Source organism: Chiloscyllium punctatum, chromosome 6, assembly GCF_047496795.1.
Source record: "Chiloscyllium punctatum isolate Juve2018m chromosome 6, sChiPun1.3, whole genome shotgun sequence".
NCBI classification, from domain to species: domain Eukaryota; kingdom Metazoa; phylum Chordata; class Chondrichthyes; order Orectolobiformes; family Hemiscylliidae; genus Chiloscyllium; species Chiloscyllium punctatum.
The window spans coordinates 11,242,246-11,263,304 of NC_092744.1; positions in this window are offsets into that span (position 1 = coordinate 11,242,246).

Below are 21,059 nucleotides of genomic sequence, written 5' to 3' on the forward strand. Positions count from 1 at the left end.
GGCCATATTGGATTTGGTACTCGGTAACGAACCGGGACAAGTGGTGGGCTTGTTGGTGGGTGAACATTTTGGTGATGGCGACCACAATTCTGTGACTTTCACCTTGGTTATGGAGAGAGATAGGTGCGCACAACAAGGTAGATTTTACAATTGGGGGAAGGGAAATTACGATGCTGTAAGACAGGATTTGAGGAGCATACGTTGGGAGCATAGGCTGTTAGGGAAGGATGTGGTGGAAATGTGGGACTTTTTCAAGGAGCAGATACGACGTGTCCTTGATATGTATGTACCGATCAGGCAGGGAAGAAATGGTCGTGTGAGGGAGCCTTGGTTGACGAGGGAGGTTGAATGTCTAGTAAAGAGGAAGAAGGAGGCTTACATAAGGTTGAGGAAACAGGGTTCAGACAGAGCAGTGGAGGGATACAGGATAGCCAGAAGGGACCTGAAGAAAGGGATTAGGAGAGCTAAGAGAGGGCATGAAAAATCCCTGGCGGATAGGATCAAGGATAACCCCAAGGCATTCTATGCATATGTGAGAAACCTGAGAATGACGAGAACGAGGGTAGGTCCGATCAAGGACAGTGGTGGGAGACTGTGTATTGAGTCGGAAGAGATAGGAGAGGTCTTGAACAAGTACTTCTCTTCAGTATTTACGAACGAGAGGGACCGTATTGTTGAAGAGGAGAGTGTGAAACGGACTGATAAGCTAGAAGAGATACCTGTTAGGAAGGAAGATGTGTTGGACATTTTGAACAACTTGAGGATAGACAAGTCCCCCGGGCCTGACGGGATATATCCTAGGATTATGTGGGAAGCAAGAGAGGAAATTGCAGTACCGTTGGCAATGATCTTCTCGTCTTCACTGGCAACTGGGGTGGTACCAGGGGACTGGAGAGTAGCGAATGTTGTGCCCCTGTTCAAAAAAGGGAATAGGGATAACCCCGGGAATTACAGGCCAGTTAGTCTTACTTCTGTGGCAGGCAAAGTAATGGAAAGGGTACTGAGGGATAGGATTTACGAGTATCTGGAAAGACACTGCTTGATTAGGGACAGCCAGCACGGATTTGTGAAGGGTAGGTCTTGCCTTACAAGTCTTATTGAATTCTTCGAGGAGGTGACCAAGCATGTGGATGAGGGTAGAGCAGTGGATGTAGTGTACATGGATTTTAGTAAGGCATTTGATAAGGTTCCCCATGGTAGGGTTATGCGGAAAGTCAGGAGGCATGGGATAGAGGGAAATTTGGCCAATTGGATAGAAAACTGGCTAACCGGTAGAAGTCAGAGAGTGGTGGTAGATGGTAAATATTCAGCATGGAGTCCAGTTACAAGTGGAGTTCCGCAGGGATCAGTTCTGGGTCCTCTGCTGTTTGTAATTTTTATTAATGACTTAGAGGAGGGAGTCGAAGGGTGGGTCAGTAAATTTGCAGATGATACAAAGATAGGTGGAGTTGTGGACAGTGAGGAGGGCTGTTGTCGGCTGCAGAGGGACTTAGATAGGATGCAGAGCTGGGCTGAGGAGTGGCAGATGGAGTTCAACCCTGCCAAGTGTGAGGTTGTCCATTTTGGAAGAACAAATCAGAATGCGGAATACAGGGTTAATGGTAGGGTTCTTGGTCAGGTGGAGGAACAGAGGGATCTTGGGGTCTATGTACATAGATCTTTGAAGGTTGCCACTCAGGTGGATAGAGTTTGTAAGAAGGCCTATGGAGTATTATCGTTCATTAGCAGAGGGATTGAATTCAAGAGTCGTGAGGTGATGTTGCAGCTGTACAGGACTTTGGTTAGGCCACATTTGGAGTACTGTGTGCAGTTCTGGTCGCCTCACTTTAGGAAAGATGTGGAAGCTTTGGAGAGGGTGCAGAGAAGATTTACCAGGATGTTGCCTGGAATGGAGAGTAAGTCGTACGAGGATAGGTTGAGAGTTCTCGGCCTTTTCTCGTTGGAACGGCGAAGGATGAGGGGTGACTTGATCGAGGTTTATAAGATGATCAGAGGAATAGATAGAGTAGACAGTCAGAAACTTTTTCCCCGGGTACAACAGAGTGTTACAAGGGGACATAAATTTAAGGTGAAGGGTGGAAGGTATAGGGGAGATGTCAGGGGTGGGTTCTTTACCCAGAGAGTGGTGGGGGCATGGAATGCGCTGCCCGAGGGAGTGGTAGAGTCAGATTCATTGGCGACCTTTAAGCGGCATTTGGATAGGTACATGGATGGGTGCTTAATCTAGGATAGAAGTTCGGCACAACATCGTGGGCCGAAGGGCCTGTTCTGTGCTGTATTGTTCTATGTTCTAATCTACACAGCCCTGGACACTGGGCAATTGAGCATAGCCAATCCACCTAACCTGCACATCTTTGGACTGTGAGAGTAAACTGAACACCCAGTGAAAACCCACACAAACACAGGGAGCATGTGTAAACTCCACACAAGCAGTCGCCCAAGGATGGAATCGAACTTGGATCACTGGCGCTATGAGGCAGCAGTGCTAACCACTGAGCCACTGTGCCACCTTACTTTTTAGCCATAAGTTTAGTTTAAATGTCTAGTTTGAATGTTACGGAATGGATGATGGATGAATCAGTGAATGGGTATAGTGGATATGTAGGCTAAGGTTGGTGAGGTAAATGGCCAGGATAGCATGTCCTTGGGGTAAAAATGACGAGGGGTGGCAACAGACAGCCTGGGAATTTTTAGAACTTTAAATTTAGTTTTGTATTTAAGTAATTAAGCACTCAGAATTGTTCTTAGGACTAAAAGGACCAAAGGGTATGGGAAGAAAGTGGGAATAGTGGATTGAGTGGATGATCAGCTAGGATCGTAATGAATGATGGAACAAGGCTTGAAGGGTTGAATGACCTTTTCCTGCTTCTATTGTCTATGTATCTATGAATTAAAGCAGTGCTTGCATTGCGAGTAAAGATCTGCCACGTAGTCTTTTCCAAATTCTAAATGACCATGAATGACATCAGGTTGATTAATATCAGCACAAAAGAAGTCTTGGAAAAACCTAAGGAGCAACAGTCAGACAATTTGCTAGGGTAAGATGGCCTACACCCTAGAGCACCAAAAGAGGTAGCTGCAGAAATAATGGATGCACCTTTGCAATGGAAGTTTTCAAAATGAGATTTTCAAAAACTCCTTAAATTCGTGGCTTTTCCTCTCCTATTTGCAAATATAACACTGCTTTTCAAGAAAGGAAGGTGAAAGAATATGGAAATCAGCAGGCCAGATGCTCTAACATCAGTTGTTAGGAAAACGCTGAAAGAAAGTGAGGATTACAGATGCTGGAGATCAGAGTCGAGAGTGTGGTGCTGGAAAAGCACAACAGGTCAGGCAGCATCCGAGGAGCAGGGGGATCGATGTTTCAGGTATAATGAAGAACTTATGTCTGAAATGTCAATTCTCCTGTTCCTCGGATGCTGACTGACCTTCGCAATGCACTTCAGAACGTATGGTGTGATTAGAAGTAACAGAACAGACATCCTGTTTACAATTTTTTGGTGTTTTTTAAAATTGTAACTAATAGGGTAGATAAAGGGTTACCAGTTGATGTAATATACTTGAAGTTTGAATAGGTATATGATATAGGGTCATAAATATGTACAGCATGGATCCTTCAGTCCAACTCGTACATGCAAACCAGATATCCTAACTTGATCTAGTCCCATTTGCCAGCATTTGGCCCATATCCCTCTAAACCTTTCCTATTCATATACCCATCCAGATGCCTTTTAAATGCTGTAATTATACCGGTCTCCACCACTTCATCTGGGAGCTCATTCCATACACACACCACCCTCTGCGAGAAAATGTTGTCCTTAGGTACCTTTTATATCTTTCCCCTCTTACCCTAAACCTATGCCCTCTAGGTTTGGACTCCTCTACCCTGGGGAAAAGACCATATAGAAAGGAGACCAGAATTGAACACAGTATTGCAAAAGTGACCTGACCAATGCCCTGTACAGTCATAACATGACCTCCCAACTATTCACCCTATCCATGCCTCTCATGATTTTATAAACATCTATAAGGTTTTGTAAAATCATGAAGGGGAGGCAATAGCTGAATGGTATTATCACTGGACTATTAAACCAGAGACCCAGGTAATGTTCTGGGTACCATGGTAGCTTGTGGAATTTGAATTCAATAGAAAATCTGGAATTAACAGTCTTACAATGACCATTAATTCATTGCCAATTGTCGAAAAGACCCATCTGGTTCACAAATGTCCTTTAGGGAAGGAAACTGCCATCCTCACCTATCCTTACCTACATGTGACTTTAGATCCACAGTGATGTTGTTGACTCTTAACTGCCTGATTGGCAATAAATGCTGGCCAAACCAGTGATCACGTGAAAGAATAATAGAAATAAGATCACCCTTCAGTCTCCGACAGTCCAGAGAAAGTAGCCCCAGTATATTCTGCCTCTCCCTATAACTCAAACTCTCCAATTCTGGCAACATCCTTGCAAATCTTTTCTGAACCTGCTCAAGTTTAATAACATCCTCCCTATAGCAAGGAGACCAGAATTGAACACAGTATTGCAAAAGTGACCTGACCAATGCCCTGTACAGCCATAACATGACCTCCCAACTCAATGTATTGACCAGATAAAGATGAATAAACAAGAAGAGGACTCACAGAGTTGGGAATGGGTAACTTCAGACTGGATGCAAAATTGGTTAATGGCCAGGAGACAGGTATTTACATAAATGGGAGATATTCCACCTGGCAGAATGTAACTAGTGGATTACCATAAGGATAAGTGCTGGGGCCTCATCTTGTTAATTTTGATGACGAGACAGAGACTAATGTACGTAAGTTTGCTAAGGTTGTGAAACTTGGTAGAAACTTAAGCTACAGATGTATAAAGAGGTATTGGAATGTAAATGAGTGGGCAGCAAGACGACAGATGGATTATACTGTGTGGAAGTGTGCAATTATTTCACTTGGTTATAAGAAGAGAACTTTTGTTAGAAGTGTGAAACTTACATGTGTTGATTTTTAGAGAAACTTGGGTGTGCTTCTACAAGGAGCTTTAAAAGTGAGCATGCAGGCCGAGCAATTAATAAGAAAGTCAATTGGCACATTGACTTTTACTGCAAGAGAATTGATTTGCAGGAATAAAGAAATTTACCACAATTTAATATAATTTTGCTAAGCCCACAACTATAATATTCTGCACAGTTTTGGTCTACATATTTAAGGAATGTTTTACTTGCATTGAAACAAAACAAAAAATTGCAGATGCTGGAATCCAAAGTAGACAGCCTGGAGGCTGGAAAAACACAGCAAGCCAGGCAGCATCCGGAGGTGGAGAAAGAAGTCCAGTAGAAGGGTTACACCTGAAACGTTGACTTCTCTACCTCTTGATGCTGCCTGGCTTGCTGGGTTCTTCCAGCCTCCTGCCTGTCTACTTGCATTGAGGCTGGAACAGAAAGTGTTCACTGACTTGGTCACTGGGATGAAAGGGTTACCTGTGACAAGATGCTGATTAAAGAGGGCCCATGTTCTCTGCGGTGCAGAAAAATGAAAGACGTTGAGTTATACCAGATCCTGGAGGAGTCTGATAGGGAGGAAGCTGAGAGATTGCTTCTGCTAGTTGTAGCATCTGAACTAAATGGGAACACAGATGAGATGAGAACAAATTGCTTCACTGAACAGGTTGTGAGTCTTTGGAATCCTGTAACGCATCATTGAATGTTGGGACAGTCAGATTTTTGGACTTTCAGGCAGTCAAGGAACAGTAGAAAATATTGATTAGGTCACAACGAGAGTATTCTGGAATCACATGGGTACAGAGGAGATTTGTTTTCTGGGAGTTTCAGTTGTGAAGACAGATTGGACAGACTGGGATTGTTTTGAGTTTTCCAATTTCAAATAACCTCCTTTCCCTTCCCAAAACTCCCTTCCCAGCCCTTCCCATTCCCTTCCACCCCTCCCTGCCACCAACCGGACTCATTCCTCACATTGACCAACCAGGTTGTACCCTCCACCTGTCTTCACCTATCCTCCCCCCAGACCTGAAGTAGGGTTACACCCAAAACATCAACTTCTCCACCTTCTGATGTTGCCTGGCTTGTTGTGTTCTTCCAACCTCTTACCCGTCTACTTTGTTTTCTTTAAAGCAGAAGAGATTGAGAGGGGAAATGTTTTTGAGGGGCATAGACAGGAAGAAACCCTTTCCCTGTGATGGAGGGCTCAATGATCAGGGAGCAAAGGTTGAAGGTAAGATGCAGATGGTATTGAAGAGATACGTGGAAATGGCTTTTTCACCTTTTGTCAGCCAGAGGGTGGTGGGAATCTGGAATTCTGTCTGCAAGGGTAGCAGAAACCCTCATAACAGCGAAGAACCATTTAGATGTGCACTTGTGATGACAAGATCAAGTGTTGGTAACCAGGTTTAAAATTGTTTGGTGGTGGTTTTTTGACTGGCACAGACTCAATGGGCTGAAGGGCATTTTTCTGTGCTGTAGACCATTATGACTATTACTCTAAGGGAACAGACTTGTAAGTGGAATTGAAGCTCAAGATTAGACATGATTGTATTGAATAGCAGAGCAGATTCACTGGGCCATATTGTTCTAATCCCTTCATGAATTCTTGTGTAATGAAGTTATACAACATAGCTTAGGCCTTTTGACAGCCCATCCAAATATTGTGAACATACATTTGACTCATTGCTATACTCATTTATATTAACTGAAGATACAAAGGAGAGAATGGAGAGACTTCTGTACAGTAACAGTGATAAATGTGCTTTGATGAAAAATATTTTCAATGCAAATTAAATGCTTCAGAGAAAATAGTTTTGTTTTAATTCCCTGGATATTATTGCTATAATGTGTGAAGAAGTCACACTGTGCATACAGATGAAAATGCATCTTCAAAATTATTATTTTATTTGTACACGGGCAGCAGATACTGATGACTGAGCAGTTTTCTTCCCCCAGAATCTGGAGCAAGATTTATGTTTCTCAAAGAACCTGGTTCAGGTTTAATCTAAAAGTCAATGGCTTAGCAGTCTGTCATTAGTGTTGACTTCTTCATCATTTACTTTCCCCATCCTAGTTTTAAAGAGGCAGGTAGCTTTGTTGCAAATGTCCCAGGCTGCTTCCCTCAAAAAACAAATCAACACCTTGCAAGTGACAGCAAAGTACTAGAGGATGTCAAATGTCAATGGTTGGGTTGCTTTGTTTTGATCGATGCGCCAGGCAAACATGCATTTTATTGCAAATGAACAGTTAAAGGGAAGCACCACTGTTCGTGACAGAAGCCACTTCCCCTGTTTCAGTCCCAGAAGATCTACTCTTTATAATTAATCACCATAGGGCTGACCTGTAGAACCAGGGATTCAGTCATTTGGAGTAAAACGACTGTAAATAGATGTTCTTGTGACATCCAGGCAGGGGGACTCCCCAAAGAGTAAGTCTTTGAGGATTGTGCAGTCATTGTGCATGTACACTGTTCAAGAGCTCATGATTTTATTGCATTTGTAATTCCCTGACAAACAATTTTATGCAAGGCGAGTATTTTTGGTATTTCGAACTGGAATATGCTTCAAATACAAAATCAGCTTTAATCACACAGAGGTCAATGCAGGGAAGAGCCCTATCTGCTTTGACCTCAGTTGCAGGAGGGCATCCTTCAGTACAGCATTGTGACCACAACAACCTTTCTGTGTGAGGTTAGACATTCACTGCTAATTAGGAAGAATTTGAGGACAGGAGTCTTAACGTTTCTGTCCAATAAGAGCATAACATTGGAATAATGTTCCTTTTTGTACTATTTTAAATAACACATCAAATAATTTGGACTTAATAGCATGACATGTTCATTTCAATAGAAAATGGTAATTTCAAGGTTGTGGGATCTTGCTGAATAGGAAATGACAGCAGTCATTAAAGTGTTTCATCATCTCATTCCTAATGAAGGGCTTTTGCCCGAAACGTCGATTTTCCTGCTCCTCGGGTGCTGCCTGACCTGTTGTGCTTTTCCAGCACCACTCTGATCTTCACTCTGATCTCCAGCATCTGCAGTCCTCACTTTCGCCTAAAGTGTTTCATCTCTCAACCGACGTGGAGCCCAATGGTGAAAGTATAATACTTCAGCTAACTGCAATAACTTCCCCTTCTATCAAGCTACTTGGGAATCCATCTAATTTATTCTTTTTTGGCCAACAGTAAAACTTAAATCAAGACATAAAGTAAAAAGGGTAAACACTGACTACCAAAAGGATGACCCAATGATGTGTCACAGAACCAGGTCAAACTAATCTTCCCTGTGATGTTCCCCTCCAAGCCACTCACCATCCTGAATTGGAAATATATCGCTGATCCTTCAAAATCCTGGGAATTCCCTCCCTGAGGGCATTGTGGGTCAACCCACAGCAGGCGGATTGCAGCGGTTCAAGAAGGCAGCTCACCCCGACCTTCTCCAGGTCAACCAGGGAAGGGCAATCAATGCTGGCCCAGCCCGTGATGCCTATGTCCCTCGGGTAGGTTAAAAAGAACAGTGTGTTTAAAAAAATGAGAAAGACTGCAGTAAGAAAAGCCCATTTGCTCAACCAAGCCAGTGAACATGTATAATTATTTCAAGGATTTCCTGCTTCAACCTTTCCTAAAGGATGTTGAGCTTTTTAATCTCCTACTTCTTCTGAAAGAAAAATCAAATCCCGTGAGTGGAGAAGATTAAGTGGAGTTTATTTTTCAGAATGCTAAGATGTTTTGATACAGTAGAGAAGAATAGGCTGTTTCTAGGAGCAATTCCCAAAGACCGACTAAAGAAAGAGGGAGAGGTTTTTAAAAATAAATAGTGCATTTCTATAATGAGGAATGCATTGCATGAGAAGGCAGTGAGAGCAGATTCAGTGTAACTTATAAATGAAAATCGAGTAAGTACTTGAATAGGAAAGAAAACTGAAATATTGTAGTTGAAAGAGCGGGGGTGTGTGTTTAATTAGATGGTTCATTCAAGCAACGGGCACACAATGGAAGGGCGGAATGGCCTTCATCTGTGTGGAATGGAATAAGGTTCAAATGTGACTGTTCAATAAAACCCAACATGATTGGGTGCAGAGAATAAGTAGCAGTGTTTAGCTTTCCAAATTCAGTGAGAATTTTATTATCTTATGTGCAAATTGTCACATGAGATGGTGGAAGATACAGTTAACTGGGGAGTAATTTTTAATAAGGTTTTTATGACACACTGTTGTAACAAAGTTAATGAACAGATAGTTCTTATTATTTTTAGTTGTTAATGATGCTTTTCGCGTTCAGTGCATGCATTAAAGTGATCGAAATTACATATTAACAGCTTCTGACGGTATAAACCTATCACTCATTTTTCATAACGCTCAGCAGAAGCTGCGCTAACAAAATATACTTTTTTCAGGAGGCGTGAGATGCACAAGTCTTGACAGAGGATTATTTTAACTGACTTGGAAGCTTCTGAAAATGACTTATGGCAGAAAAAAAAACAGCCTTCAGTCAGTGTTACTGTAAATATCTTTTCCTGAATTAAAGGACGGGTTGAATGATTTGACCTAATGCGGGAAGACGAGCAGCGGATCTGAAACATGCATAATCAGCAGGGTGGAAAGATATAATTACGAGAATAAAGAGACAAGGTAAAAGACTGTCAAAAAAATTCATGGGAATTTTCACTTGATAAATTGTGTAAAATCAGAACGGTCTGAGCATTTGCGACATAAATGAAGCAACAGTACAATGTAGATGAAAACTTTCAAAAGCCCCTCCGTAATATTCCAGCACATTGTCACTTAGAGACTGTCAGATATCAGACACAATTAATCTGAGTATGACTGACTCTGAGTTACTTATTTCGCTGTACGGTTATGTTTCCTACTAGCACCTTTAGCTATACTGTATACCGAGAGAGTTTAAACACACACACACACAAAAAGCTTGTCATCAGATGGGTGACCTTTTTCTGATCTTTCGCCTCCAGCCTCTTTCTGTCTCTCCATCACAATGTTGCTGTTCTGACGAAGGGTCACCAGATCTGAAATGTTAACCCTGATTTCTCTGCGTAGATGCTGCCAGACCTGCTGAGCTTTTCTAACGATTTCTGTTTTTGTTGTTGACAATGTAGCTGTTTCCTGATTTAATCTCCCTATTTGTCATTTAATATCATGGCAATTATAAGTTCCCCTTTTTCTATTCTCAGCTTTGAAAGTGCTATATATTACCTGTTGTCATTTCTCTCCTTCATTCCCATTTTGATTGTCTTGCCTCTAAGTGTTAACTCATTCTGTCTCCTTGCTTACTTCAGTGTTTCCTTCCTGTCACCATCAACACAAATGAGAAGTATTGCATATATATAGCACCTTTCATCATCTCCAGGATTTCCTAAAAACCCCATTCCAGTCAATCAAGCGCTGCTAATTTTGTAATGCAGGAAACAGGCCAGCTAATATGTGAAAAATGAAGAGCTGCATAAGGAGCAGAATTCTATTCTTGATATATTTGTTTGAGGACAAAATTGACCAGAACACCAGAGCACTTGTCTGCTCCTCTTCAGAAGAGTGACACAGAATTTTAAAAATCCACAAGAATGATTTTAAGTTGCCTCAGTTCAGCATTTCATCTAAAAGACAGCATCTTTGACCATTCAACACTCCCTCAGTACAGAAATATCAAACTTGATTTTGTGTTCAAACCTCTGGAGTGAAATTTGAATCTACAGCATTCACATTCAACATGAATACATGACTGATGAGCTTCAGCTTGGAACCTAATCCTGCTACTATTTATTCAATGCAATGTGTTGTTTTATCTGTTTTGCAGATGCAGCAACTTATGAGCAGAGCTATTTTTCTTTGCAAGAAGATTTGAGTACAAAATAGTGAAGTCTTCCTTCAGTTCAACAGGAGCTTGGTTATCATGTAGTTGGAGTTCAAAGTTTGGGAGAAGATTTGTAGCTCGGGTGCTCGTTGTTGTGGTTCTGAAGCTTCACAGGAGGCGCCCAAGCACTGAGGATGTCACCTAGACAGGGGACGAAACGTTTGCAAGACAAATTCCCAGCTCGGCGAACAGAACCACAACATGTCGTTGGAGTGCCGTGTATAGTTTTAGTCTCCTTGATTAGAGATTAGATTAGATTCCTTGTCTCAAGATTCTGTACAGCTTCAAACAGTGGGGAGGTATCTTATTGAAACCTACAAAATACACATAGAAATGCACAGCATAGTTACAGATAAGATGTTTCCCCTGGTTGAGGAGTCTGGAACCAAGTGCACAATTCAAAAGTAAGGGCGATGTCACTTAGGTCTGAGATGAAGGGTTTTTTTTAGTAGACTGAATAAACTAAATTTTGATCCTTAAATAGACCATTGCATGTGGCTGAGAAATCCTTAACAGACAGTCAACTTAGTCCATAACTGGGAAGAAAGACTTGGCATTGGTCACTTAATTAGCCAGCACTGGGAATATAGCACCTCAAATCCCCCCACTTAGTGAAACAGGGTCAACTCCTTTGATGGTAGAAATTCTGCCTGTACAAAGTCCAGCCTCAGATTTCAGAAATCAAATATTATCCTATTAATGTTCCCAGCTGTTGGTAATTTTGGACAAATGAGATTCCAAAGAGAAACCTGGTTTGATGGTCCACAATTATTTATATGATTTATTTAGTGTCGTTGTCAGTCACTGAGCGTATTCACAAGAGGTTGCTATGTACTTTGAGCAAAATAACATGGTGTATTACAAACAAAAAGTAGTCATAGAAAACAGAAACAGACCCTTGTCCATGCCGACCAGATATCCTAAATTACTCTAGGTCCATTTGCCAGCATTTGATCCTAATTCCTCTAAACCCTCCCTATTTATACACCCATCCAGGTGTCTTTTAAATGCTGTAATTGTACCTGCCTGCACCACTTCCTCTGGCAGCTCATTCTACACATGCACTAACCTCTGTACAATAAATTCACATAATTTGTAAATAGTATCATTATACTATGGAAACAGGCTATTCAGCCCATCAAGTCCACACTGACCCTCAGAAGAAGGTTGCACTCTGACCCACCTCTCTACCTTATCCCTGTATATACCCATTGCCAGTCCAACCAACCTGCACATCTTTGGATTGTGGGAAACCAGAGCACTTGGAGGAAACCCACACAGACACAGGGAGAATGTGAAAACTCCAGCCTGAGGCTGGAACCAAACCCAGGGCCCTGCTGCTGTGAGACAGCAGTACTAACCCTTGAGCCACTGTGCTGACCTAAAGAAGGCCTTCAAACTGGAAAGGTTGACCCTTAGGTTCCTTTTAAATCATTCCTCTCTCACCTTAAACCTATGCCCTATAGTTTTGGACTCCCCTTACCCTGGGAAAAAGATCTTGGTGACTCACCTAAAAACACAAGATCAAGAGTCACAGAGTCGCTGAGTCAAATAGCAGAAACACAAACCCTTCAACTCATCATGTCGATGCCAACTAACAAACTATACTAATGCCAATTACTTGCATTTGGTTCATAGCCCACTAGTTGAAACAGTATTATGACATATTTCAGAAATAAAGACTCATCCTTTTACCCTTACTAGATTAGAGTGGTGCTGGAAAAGCACAGCAGGTCAGGCAGCATCCGAGGAGCTGGAAAATTGACGTTTCAGTCAAAAGCCCTTCATCAGGAAAGGCTGGAAATGTCAATTTTCCTCTCCTTGGATGCTGCCTGACCTTCTGTACTTTTCCAGCACCACTCTAATCTTGACTCTGATCTCCAGCATCTGCAGTCCTCACTTTCGCGTTTTACCCTTACTCACAATCCCATAGATGCTTAAACCTGAGTGATGAATCATCCTTTCCACTTAAAACTTTCTTCTTCAATTGGTAAGACATTATTTCATTCCAGCAAACATTGCATTCACTCAGTACTAACTTCTATAGTTGATGACTCTTCCTGAGAAACTTAAACATGCTGCCTATGCACCTCAGTTACTTATTCATATGTAACCTATTAATTCAGGCATTCAGCAGCATTGTAAGAATTTTCCTTCCTGATATCTTTCAATCTTAGTTTCTGGAGCTTTTCTCTTAGTAATTTATAATCCCCTCAGGACTTCCTCATTTTTGCCCTGATGGTTTTGGTGACTGTTAAACTGCACTGTTGATATTACAGGTCTTTTCTTTCTGAATCATGAGTTCTCTGTCTGAAAGAAGCCTGCACATTTACCAAACTTCTGGATGGTTCTCTCTTTCAGAAAGAAATCTTGACTTGTTTCTATCTCACAATTTCAAAAGACACTTTACAGCCCAAATTGCTTTCTGCTTCTTCTGTAGTTTGCAAAAGAAATTCACCTCAAACAATTCTTTTAAAAATCATAAAAATGTCAAGTAAACAAACTCCAGACAACTTGGTACTCTTCATAATAATGGCCACATAATCTACAAATATTCTGAAGGGAAGTGAGTTTTGAGAAGATTTGTAGCTCAGGTTGAGGTTCTGGATGTAGGTTTGCTTGCTGAGCTGGAAGGTTTTTTTTCAGATTCGTTTCCAGTTGAAAATGAACCTTTGAGCTCAGCAAGCAAACCTACTACCAGATTCTGAAGAGGAATATCTTGCTCTGCATTTGCTGATGAGAGTATAGAATTTTAGCACAAGATCTTATCTGTGTGTTTTTTAATCATTGTAAAATACACAAAGAGATTGGGTATTCAGAATATGTCTCTGGATACTTTGACATCAAAAGAATTAGTGTTACACAGTTCTTCGGGATCTCCTCTAAAGGGCAAAATGGAGGGTAGCACAAAGATGGGTGGACTTAGGTGTGGTTGGATGATAAATAAAAGAATGCAGCTGTAGATGAACCCTAAATGCTTTATGAGAACGGCACAAGTCAGAGAGAGTAGCGTATCTTGACTACAGATCTCCTGGCCAGTGTAGCTCCAAGTGGCAGCAGTTATATGGAGGACAGAAACAGTAATTTAGCCCAGTTCATCTCAACTAGTATTTATCCTCCACAGGAGCTCTGTGATCAATTGTAGAGTCACAATTCAAAATTATTACTCAAATACAAGTTTATCTTCCACATCGTCATTGTGAGTCAGAAGGTTGTGCGTTCAAATCTTCAGAGAATTGTGCACATAATCTAGATTGACACTTCAGTGCAGCACTCTGTGAATGTTACAATTTTGATCTTGGATTGACTGAAACTTCATTGACTGTTATAGTTTTCTTCTGACCTCAAAAGATTTATAATGAAAATAATTTTGCGCACAAATATTTTGGTGTTGTGGTTACCTCATCAGTAATGTGGGTGGCATGGTCGCTCAGTGGTTAGCACTGCTGCCTCACAGCACAGGGTCTCAGGTTTGATTCCAGCCTTGGGCGACTGTCTGTGTGGAGTTTGCACATTCTCCCTGTGTCTGCATTGGTTTTCTCCCACGGTCCAAGTATGTGCAGGTCAAGTGAATTGGCCATGCTAAATTGCCCGTAGTGTGAGGTGTATTAGTCAGAGGGAAATGGGTCTGAGTGGGTCGCTCTTTGGAGGGTCGGTGTGGACTGGTTGCACCGAAGGGCCTGTTTCCACACTGTAGAGAATCTAATCTAATCATATATGGTTCCTAATTGGGAAGAGCTCAGCACTGTCCTTCATGCAATTGAATTAAATATGCAAGATATTTTTCATCAATGAAGAATCAGTCATAATCTACACTCTATGTTCAATTATTTCTCATCAGAATTTAAAGCACAAATTATTTGATCTTCCGGTTTCAAACATAGAGGTTTCATCAATAAGACCCCTTTTGGTAAACATAGATATGTATTTTCCTTTGGTATGTTTAGCTGGGTGGGGGAATGCATAGAGAGAGAGATTCAAAAAGACAATCACAATGTGAAGGATAAAATCCAGTGGAAACGCTGAATTCAAATGTTGTGAAAGCTTTATATTTTTCTCACTGTAAAGTATTACTGTCAGGCTGCTGATACTTAAAAATGCAGTCTGCTCATCAAAGTAATTTCTCAAGATGCGAAGAAGACTATTTTAAACAACTCATGGATGACAACAAATTTTAATTTGCTACCGAAGTGCATGTAAACACTTTTTTTTTCTGAAAATAATGTTCAGTTCACACTCCTGAAGAGGGAGGAATGCACATAAAAAAATTGACTAATAAAATACTATTTAGACTATCTAATCATTTAGATTGTCAGGCAATTTACTATTATACACGGTCACACAAGGCACGTCCTGCATTAAGTTTAACCTGATAACGCTTCAAACCTATTGACACACACTTATTCCTCATTCCCTAACAGATTAAACTTAGAATAAAATAAAGAATTATGGATGCTGGAAGTCTGAAACAAAAACAGAAATAACTGGAGGAACTCAATAGGTCTGGCAACATCTGTGGAGAGAGAGACAATAACCTTATACGACTGGATTTCTCTCCACAGATGCTGCCAGACCTGCTGATTTTTTCCAACTATTTCTGTTTTATTTTCAAATTTAAATTCTTTCCCCTTCTCTCCATAGCCATTCATAGCCATATTTCTCTCCATCTGTAGCTTTACATGTGAACATATAGCAGTATGCTGAGTGCCTTGCTTTGTTTGTACATCACTTTAAAACTATACTCTGTTGTTCTTTGTCTTATTTACAAGTGGGAGCAGTTTCTCCCTGTCTACTCAGCCCACTCATGATTCTGAAAACGTTTTCAAATCTCTTCTCAGTCTTCTTCTGTCAAATCCAATGGGACACAGGCCCAATTAGTCCAACCTCTCCTCATATTATAATCCTTCTTCCAAGTATGAGAACCTGCTGTGCACTACATATGTGGCCTTTCTTATCCAAGGAAACTAAACTGAACATCTTAGATCTGAAATAAAAACAGGAAGTGCTGGAGAAATTCATCAGGTCTGGCAGTATTTGGGGAGAGAAAAACAGAGTTAACATTTTGGTCCAATATGACTTCTTCAGGGTAGTGGTTCAGATGTGGTGTCATCAATGCCTTGTTAAATTAAAGCAGGACATCTCCACTTTTTCATTCCATTCTAATGGTGGCTTATTGCCCAGCACTGCTGCTTCACTGCCAGGGACCTGGGTTCAATTCCAGCCTCGGGCGACTGTCTGTGCAGAGTTTGCATATTCTCCCTGTGTCTGTGTGGGTTTGCTCTGGTTTGCTGTCATAGCCCAAAGGTATACAGGTTGGGTGAATTGATCATGATAAATTGCTCATAGTGTCCAGGAATGTGCAGGTTAGTCATGGGAAATACAGGGAGAGGGTGGGTCTGGGTGGGATGGTCTTTTGAGGGTCGATGTGGATTCGATGGGCCAAATCGCATGATTCCCCACTGTAAAGATTCTATGAAATAGCAACATTTCACTTGATTTCCTATTCACTTGTTCTAACCACATGCTAATAATTTTGTGATCCATAAGCAAGGACTCATTCTGTGATCCTCAGAGTAGTGCAATTTGACTCCATTTGAGTAAGATGTTGTCAATCAGGATCAGGCAACCCACCCAAATATAAGGAATCCAAGGATGACCTTCGCAGAGCCATTAAGACAGCCAAGGTCCAATACCAATCCAAACTAGAGACTCAGACAGACTCCCGGCAACTTTGGCAAGGAATGAATGACATCACAGGTTCTAAAAAGAGACAGTGCAAGATAGCAGACAATGACACACCCATCCCAGATCGTCTTCTATGCTTGCTTTGAGCAGAATTTTGGTGGAAGGGTAACATCTATTCCGACGAGTCCTGATTAACCTATCCCAACAGTCACTACATCAGAGGACAGATCAGTTTTCCTTCATGTGAATCCAAGGAAAGCAATGGGACCAGACAGAGTATCAGGCCCTGCGCTCAGACCATGCTCAGATCAACTGGCAGAGGTCTTCTTGGACATCTTCAACCTCTTCCCTGCAGCAGGCCACTGTCCCTGCCTGTTTAAAGAGGGCCAACATCATCCCTGTGCCTAAAAAGGCTCATGCAGCATGTCTCAATGACTACCACCCAGTGGCCCTAACTTCGGTGGTCATGAAGTGTTTTGAAAGGCTGGTCATGGCATTAATCAACTCCATCTTCCCACTACTCTTGATCCACTCCAATTTGCCTATCGGACCAACAGATCCACATTAGATGCCATATCACTTGCCCTTTACTCGTCCCTAGGACATTTTGACACCAAGAACAGCTATGTAAGAATCCTACTCATTGACTACAGTTCAGGGTTCAACACTATTATCCCCTCGAGACTGATTACTAACCTTAATGATTTCGGACTAAGCCCTACTTTTTTCAACTGGATCCTCAGTTTCCTGACCCACAGGCCACAATCAGTGAAGATTGGGGACAATATTCATCGTCACTAACACTCAACAATGGAGCCTCCCCAACAATGGTGCGTACTCAGCCCCCTACTGTACTCACTGTATGCCCATGACTGCGTCACCAAATACCAGACTAATGCCATTTACAAGTTTGTTGATGACACCACCATAGTTGGTTGAATCTCATATGGCAACAAAACAGACTACAGACGGGAGGTAGAAGACCTGGAAAAATGATGTACTGAGAACAACCTAGCTCTCAATGCCAGCAAAACGAAGGAACCCATTATTGATTTTCAGCAGGATGTTACTCATGCCCCCTTACACATTAACAGCACAGAGGTGGAACGAGTGGAGAGTGTCAAGCTCCTCGGAGTGGTCATCCACAACAAGCTTTCTTGAACACTTCATGTGGATGCAAAGGTTCAAAGGCTCAACAACGTCTCTTCTTCCTCAGGCAGCTGAGGAAGTTTGGCATGATGGTGAATACCCTTGCCAACTTTTATAGGTGTGCCATCGAGAGCATTCTGTCTGGATGTATCACTACCTGGTATGGCAACTGTACTATTCGAGATCGGAGGCGGTTACAGAGAATGGTGAACTCGGCCCGGACAATCACAAAGGCCAACTTCCCATCTATAGAATCCATCTACCAGGCCCGCTGTCAAGGAAAGGCCGCCAACATTCTCAAAGATCCATCCCACCCTGTTTTTCTATAACCTCTACCATTGGGGAGAAGGTACGGAAGCCTGAACACACGTACCAGCCAGTTTCGCAACAGTTTCTACCCTCCTGTTATTAGAATACTGAATGAACTCACAAACTCTTAACATTTGCCTGCACCTGTGTTTTTGTTTTTGCCGCTGCTTACCTATTATCTACTATCTATGCTACTTAACTCTGTGATCTGCCTGTATTGCTCACAAGACAAAGCTTTTCACTGTGCCTCAGTACATGTGACAATAAATTCAATTCCATTCAATTCAATATTCCACTCCTCCTGCCAAAGTGGAGAAGTTTGCATTCTCCACACATTATATTCCATCTGCCAAACTTCTGCCCACTCACTCAATCTGTATCGTTTTGTGGATTCCCTAACTCTTCTTCACAACTTTATTTTCTGTCCAAACGTAACTTATTTTGAGATTTATTTGTGTAGTTATTTATCAGAATTGATGCAATTCAATAGCTGAGAACTTTTTGGAAGTTCCACAGTTTGCTAAATTCCATTATTTCTTGCAAAATTCTGTCTTATAAAAGATTAAAGATGTGATTTAACCCATATGATGTCAGTCAAAGGATATGTTGGAAAAGGATTTTAACATTTAGCAACATTAACTCAATACACAGAGCACTCTGGTATTGAGTGATCAGCCAAAACCAACAGACATTAGTATGTTATTGGTAAGTCAAGTATGTTTCAAACTGTAAAATAAAACAAAGAACTGCTGATGCTGGGGATCTGAAACAAACAAAAACAATGTGCTGGAGAAACTCAGCAGATGTCTGTAGAGAGAGAGAAAACAGAGTTAACGTCTCAAGTCCCATTCTGAAGAAGGTCACTGGACTAGAAACTTTGGTTCTGTTTTCTCTCCGCCAGACCTACTGAGATTCTCCAGCGATTTCTGTTTAAATTTATTGCACTTATTGAGAGAACAGCCATTGCTTTCTGCGTAGCAAAATTATTAACAGCCTTTTACTTCTCTTCATTTTTCTCAAAAGTACAGGTCAGCTATCAACACATGGAAAATTAATTTTCAATAAGATCCCTAGCTATAAAACCTATCTTTATTACCTTTCTTAAGTGAAATACCATTTATAGTTTTTAGCTGCAAGCAATGTGACATCATCATCTGGGGACAAAAGCTGCCACTAATATTTCTGCACGTTAATGGCTATGAGCAAAGTAAAATATCTCCTTTAATCTTTCTTTTATTGTATGAATGAAGCATTAAAGAAAAGACACATATCCAGGAAACTACAGACCAGACAGTTTAACATCCATTCTGGGGAAATAATTGAATCACTTTGAAAGGAAACAGTAGAAATATGAAAAGCTTCCAGGAATTAGAAAATATATTGATGAATAGTCAGCATGGATTTCAAAAAGTAAAGTTGATCAACCTTATTCAATTCTTTGAAGATGTGAAATAGTAAAGGCAAAGGTATGTAGTGGAAATAATGTCGAGATTGTGGTGCTGGAAAAGAACAGCAGGTCAGGCAGCATCTAAGGAGCAGGAGAATTGGCGTTTTGGGCATAAGCCCTTCCTGGTGAAGGACTTATGCCTGAAACGTTGACTCTCCTGCTCCTTGGATGTTACCTGACCTGATGTGCTTTTCCAGCACTACACCATTTGACTCTGATCTGCAGTCCTCACTTTCTCCTAGTGGAAATAATGTATCCGGATTTCCCAAAAAGCTTTCAAGGACACATCATGTACTAAACTAACGATTAAGTTCAGAGCAGGGAGAAATCATGAAACACGAAGCAGAATAGATAACTAATTGGTTGCAGGGTTGAAAGCAGTGTAAAGACTGCCTTTCCAGAGTGATAGGTGAAAAATGGGTTCCACAAGGTATGGTGCAATGGTCACTCTTGTTCACAATTTCTATTAGCAATTTTGACTTTAGAGTCGCAAGAACATACGAGAATTTTGCCAGCCCTCTGGAAATGGGCTGCAGGGTGTGAGGGCTGAAGGAGTGTGTATGGAAGGCATTGGGATGGTACCTTCCTGCGGCCAAGGCAAATTCCCAGAAAAGGGAACAGCTGCAGGAAGCCAATTATTGAAATGGAAACATTAATTAATGGCCCCATTCTCTTCACACTTCCATTAAACGGAGATTGGAATGAGCCCCACCAGTTATATTGATTGTTTCCCAAACAGTTTCCTCCATTTTCCTTTTTGCCATTATTTGACCTTCAGAGGGGTACCCCACTCCAAAGAGAATGACAACCCCCTCGCCTCTGACAGTTCTGCTGGGAACTTCACCCCTCTAGTTCTGAGAGCTTGTCTTCCTGGCCTAGACTTTGAACTGATTTGACATCTCACAACTGAGCACCCATGTGGACCATCAGTTGTGCCAGAATCAATAAAAACCTGTTACCTCATGGATGTCCAGATTATTCTTCACTCCATTATTGTCATCAAGCTGGAAGATCACTGAATTCTGATTCAATGATGGTTACTGGAGGGAAATGGCTGGAGCAATAGCTGAAAATGAGGCAGCAATCTGGTGAAACCATAATTTGTGTGCCAAACAGTAGAAGCAATTGGTTATATTCTGAGCTCACAGCCAAAGAACAAGATTGAAATGCTGCAGTCCTGCACTCAGTTGGGAATGGTGGTGGATAACTAAACCACTCACTGGAGGAAGAGGCTCCACAAATATCCCCATTGTCAATGATGAAAAGCCCAGCTAGCAGTGCAAATGACAAGGGTAAAGCATTTGCAACAATCTTCAGTCAGTAAAGCCAAGTGGATGATCTATCTCAGCCTCCTCTAGATGTCCTTAATTTAATTCATTCCCAAGGTAGCAATTGAAAACACTGGTTACTGCAAATGTTATGGGCAGTGACAACACTTCAGCAATAATACTGATGGTATGTTCTTCAAAACTAGCCAGGCCTCTAGTCAAGTTGCTCCAGCACACAAAAAAACTGACATCTACTCAAAAATGTCCTGTACACAGGTGAAATCCAATCTGACCAATTACTGGCCTAACTATCTGCTCCCGATCATTAGCATAGT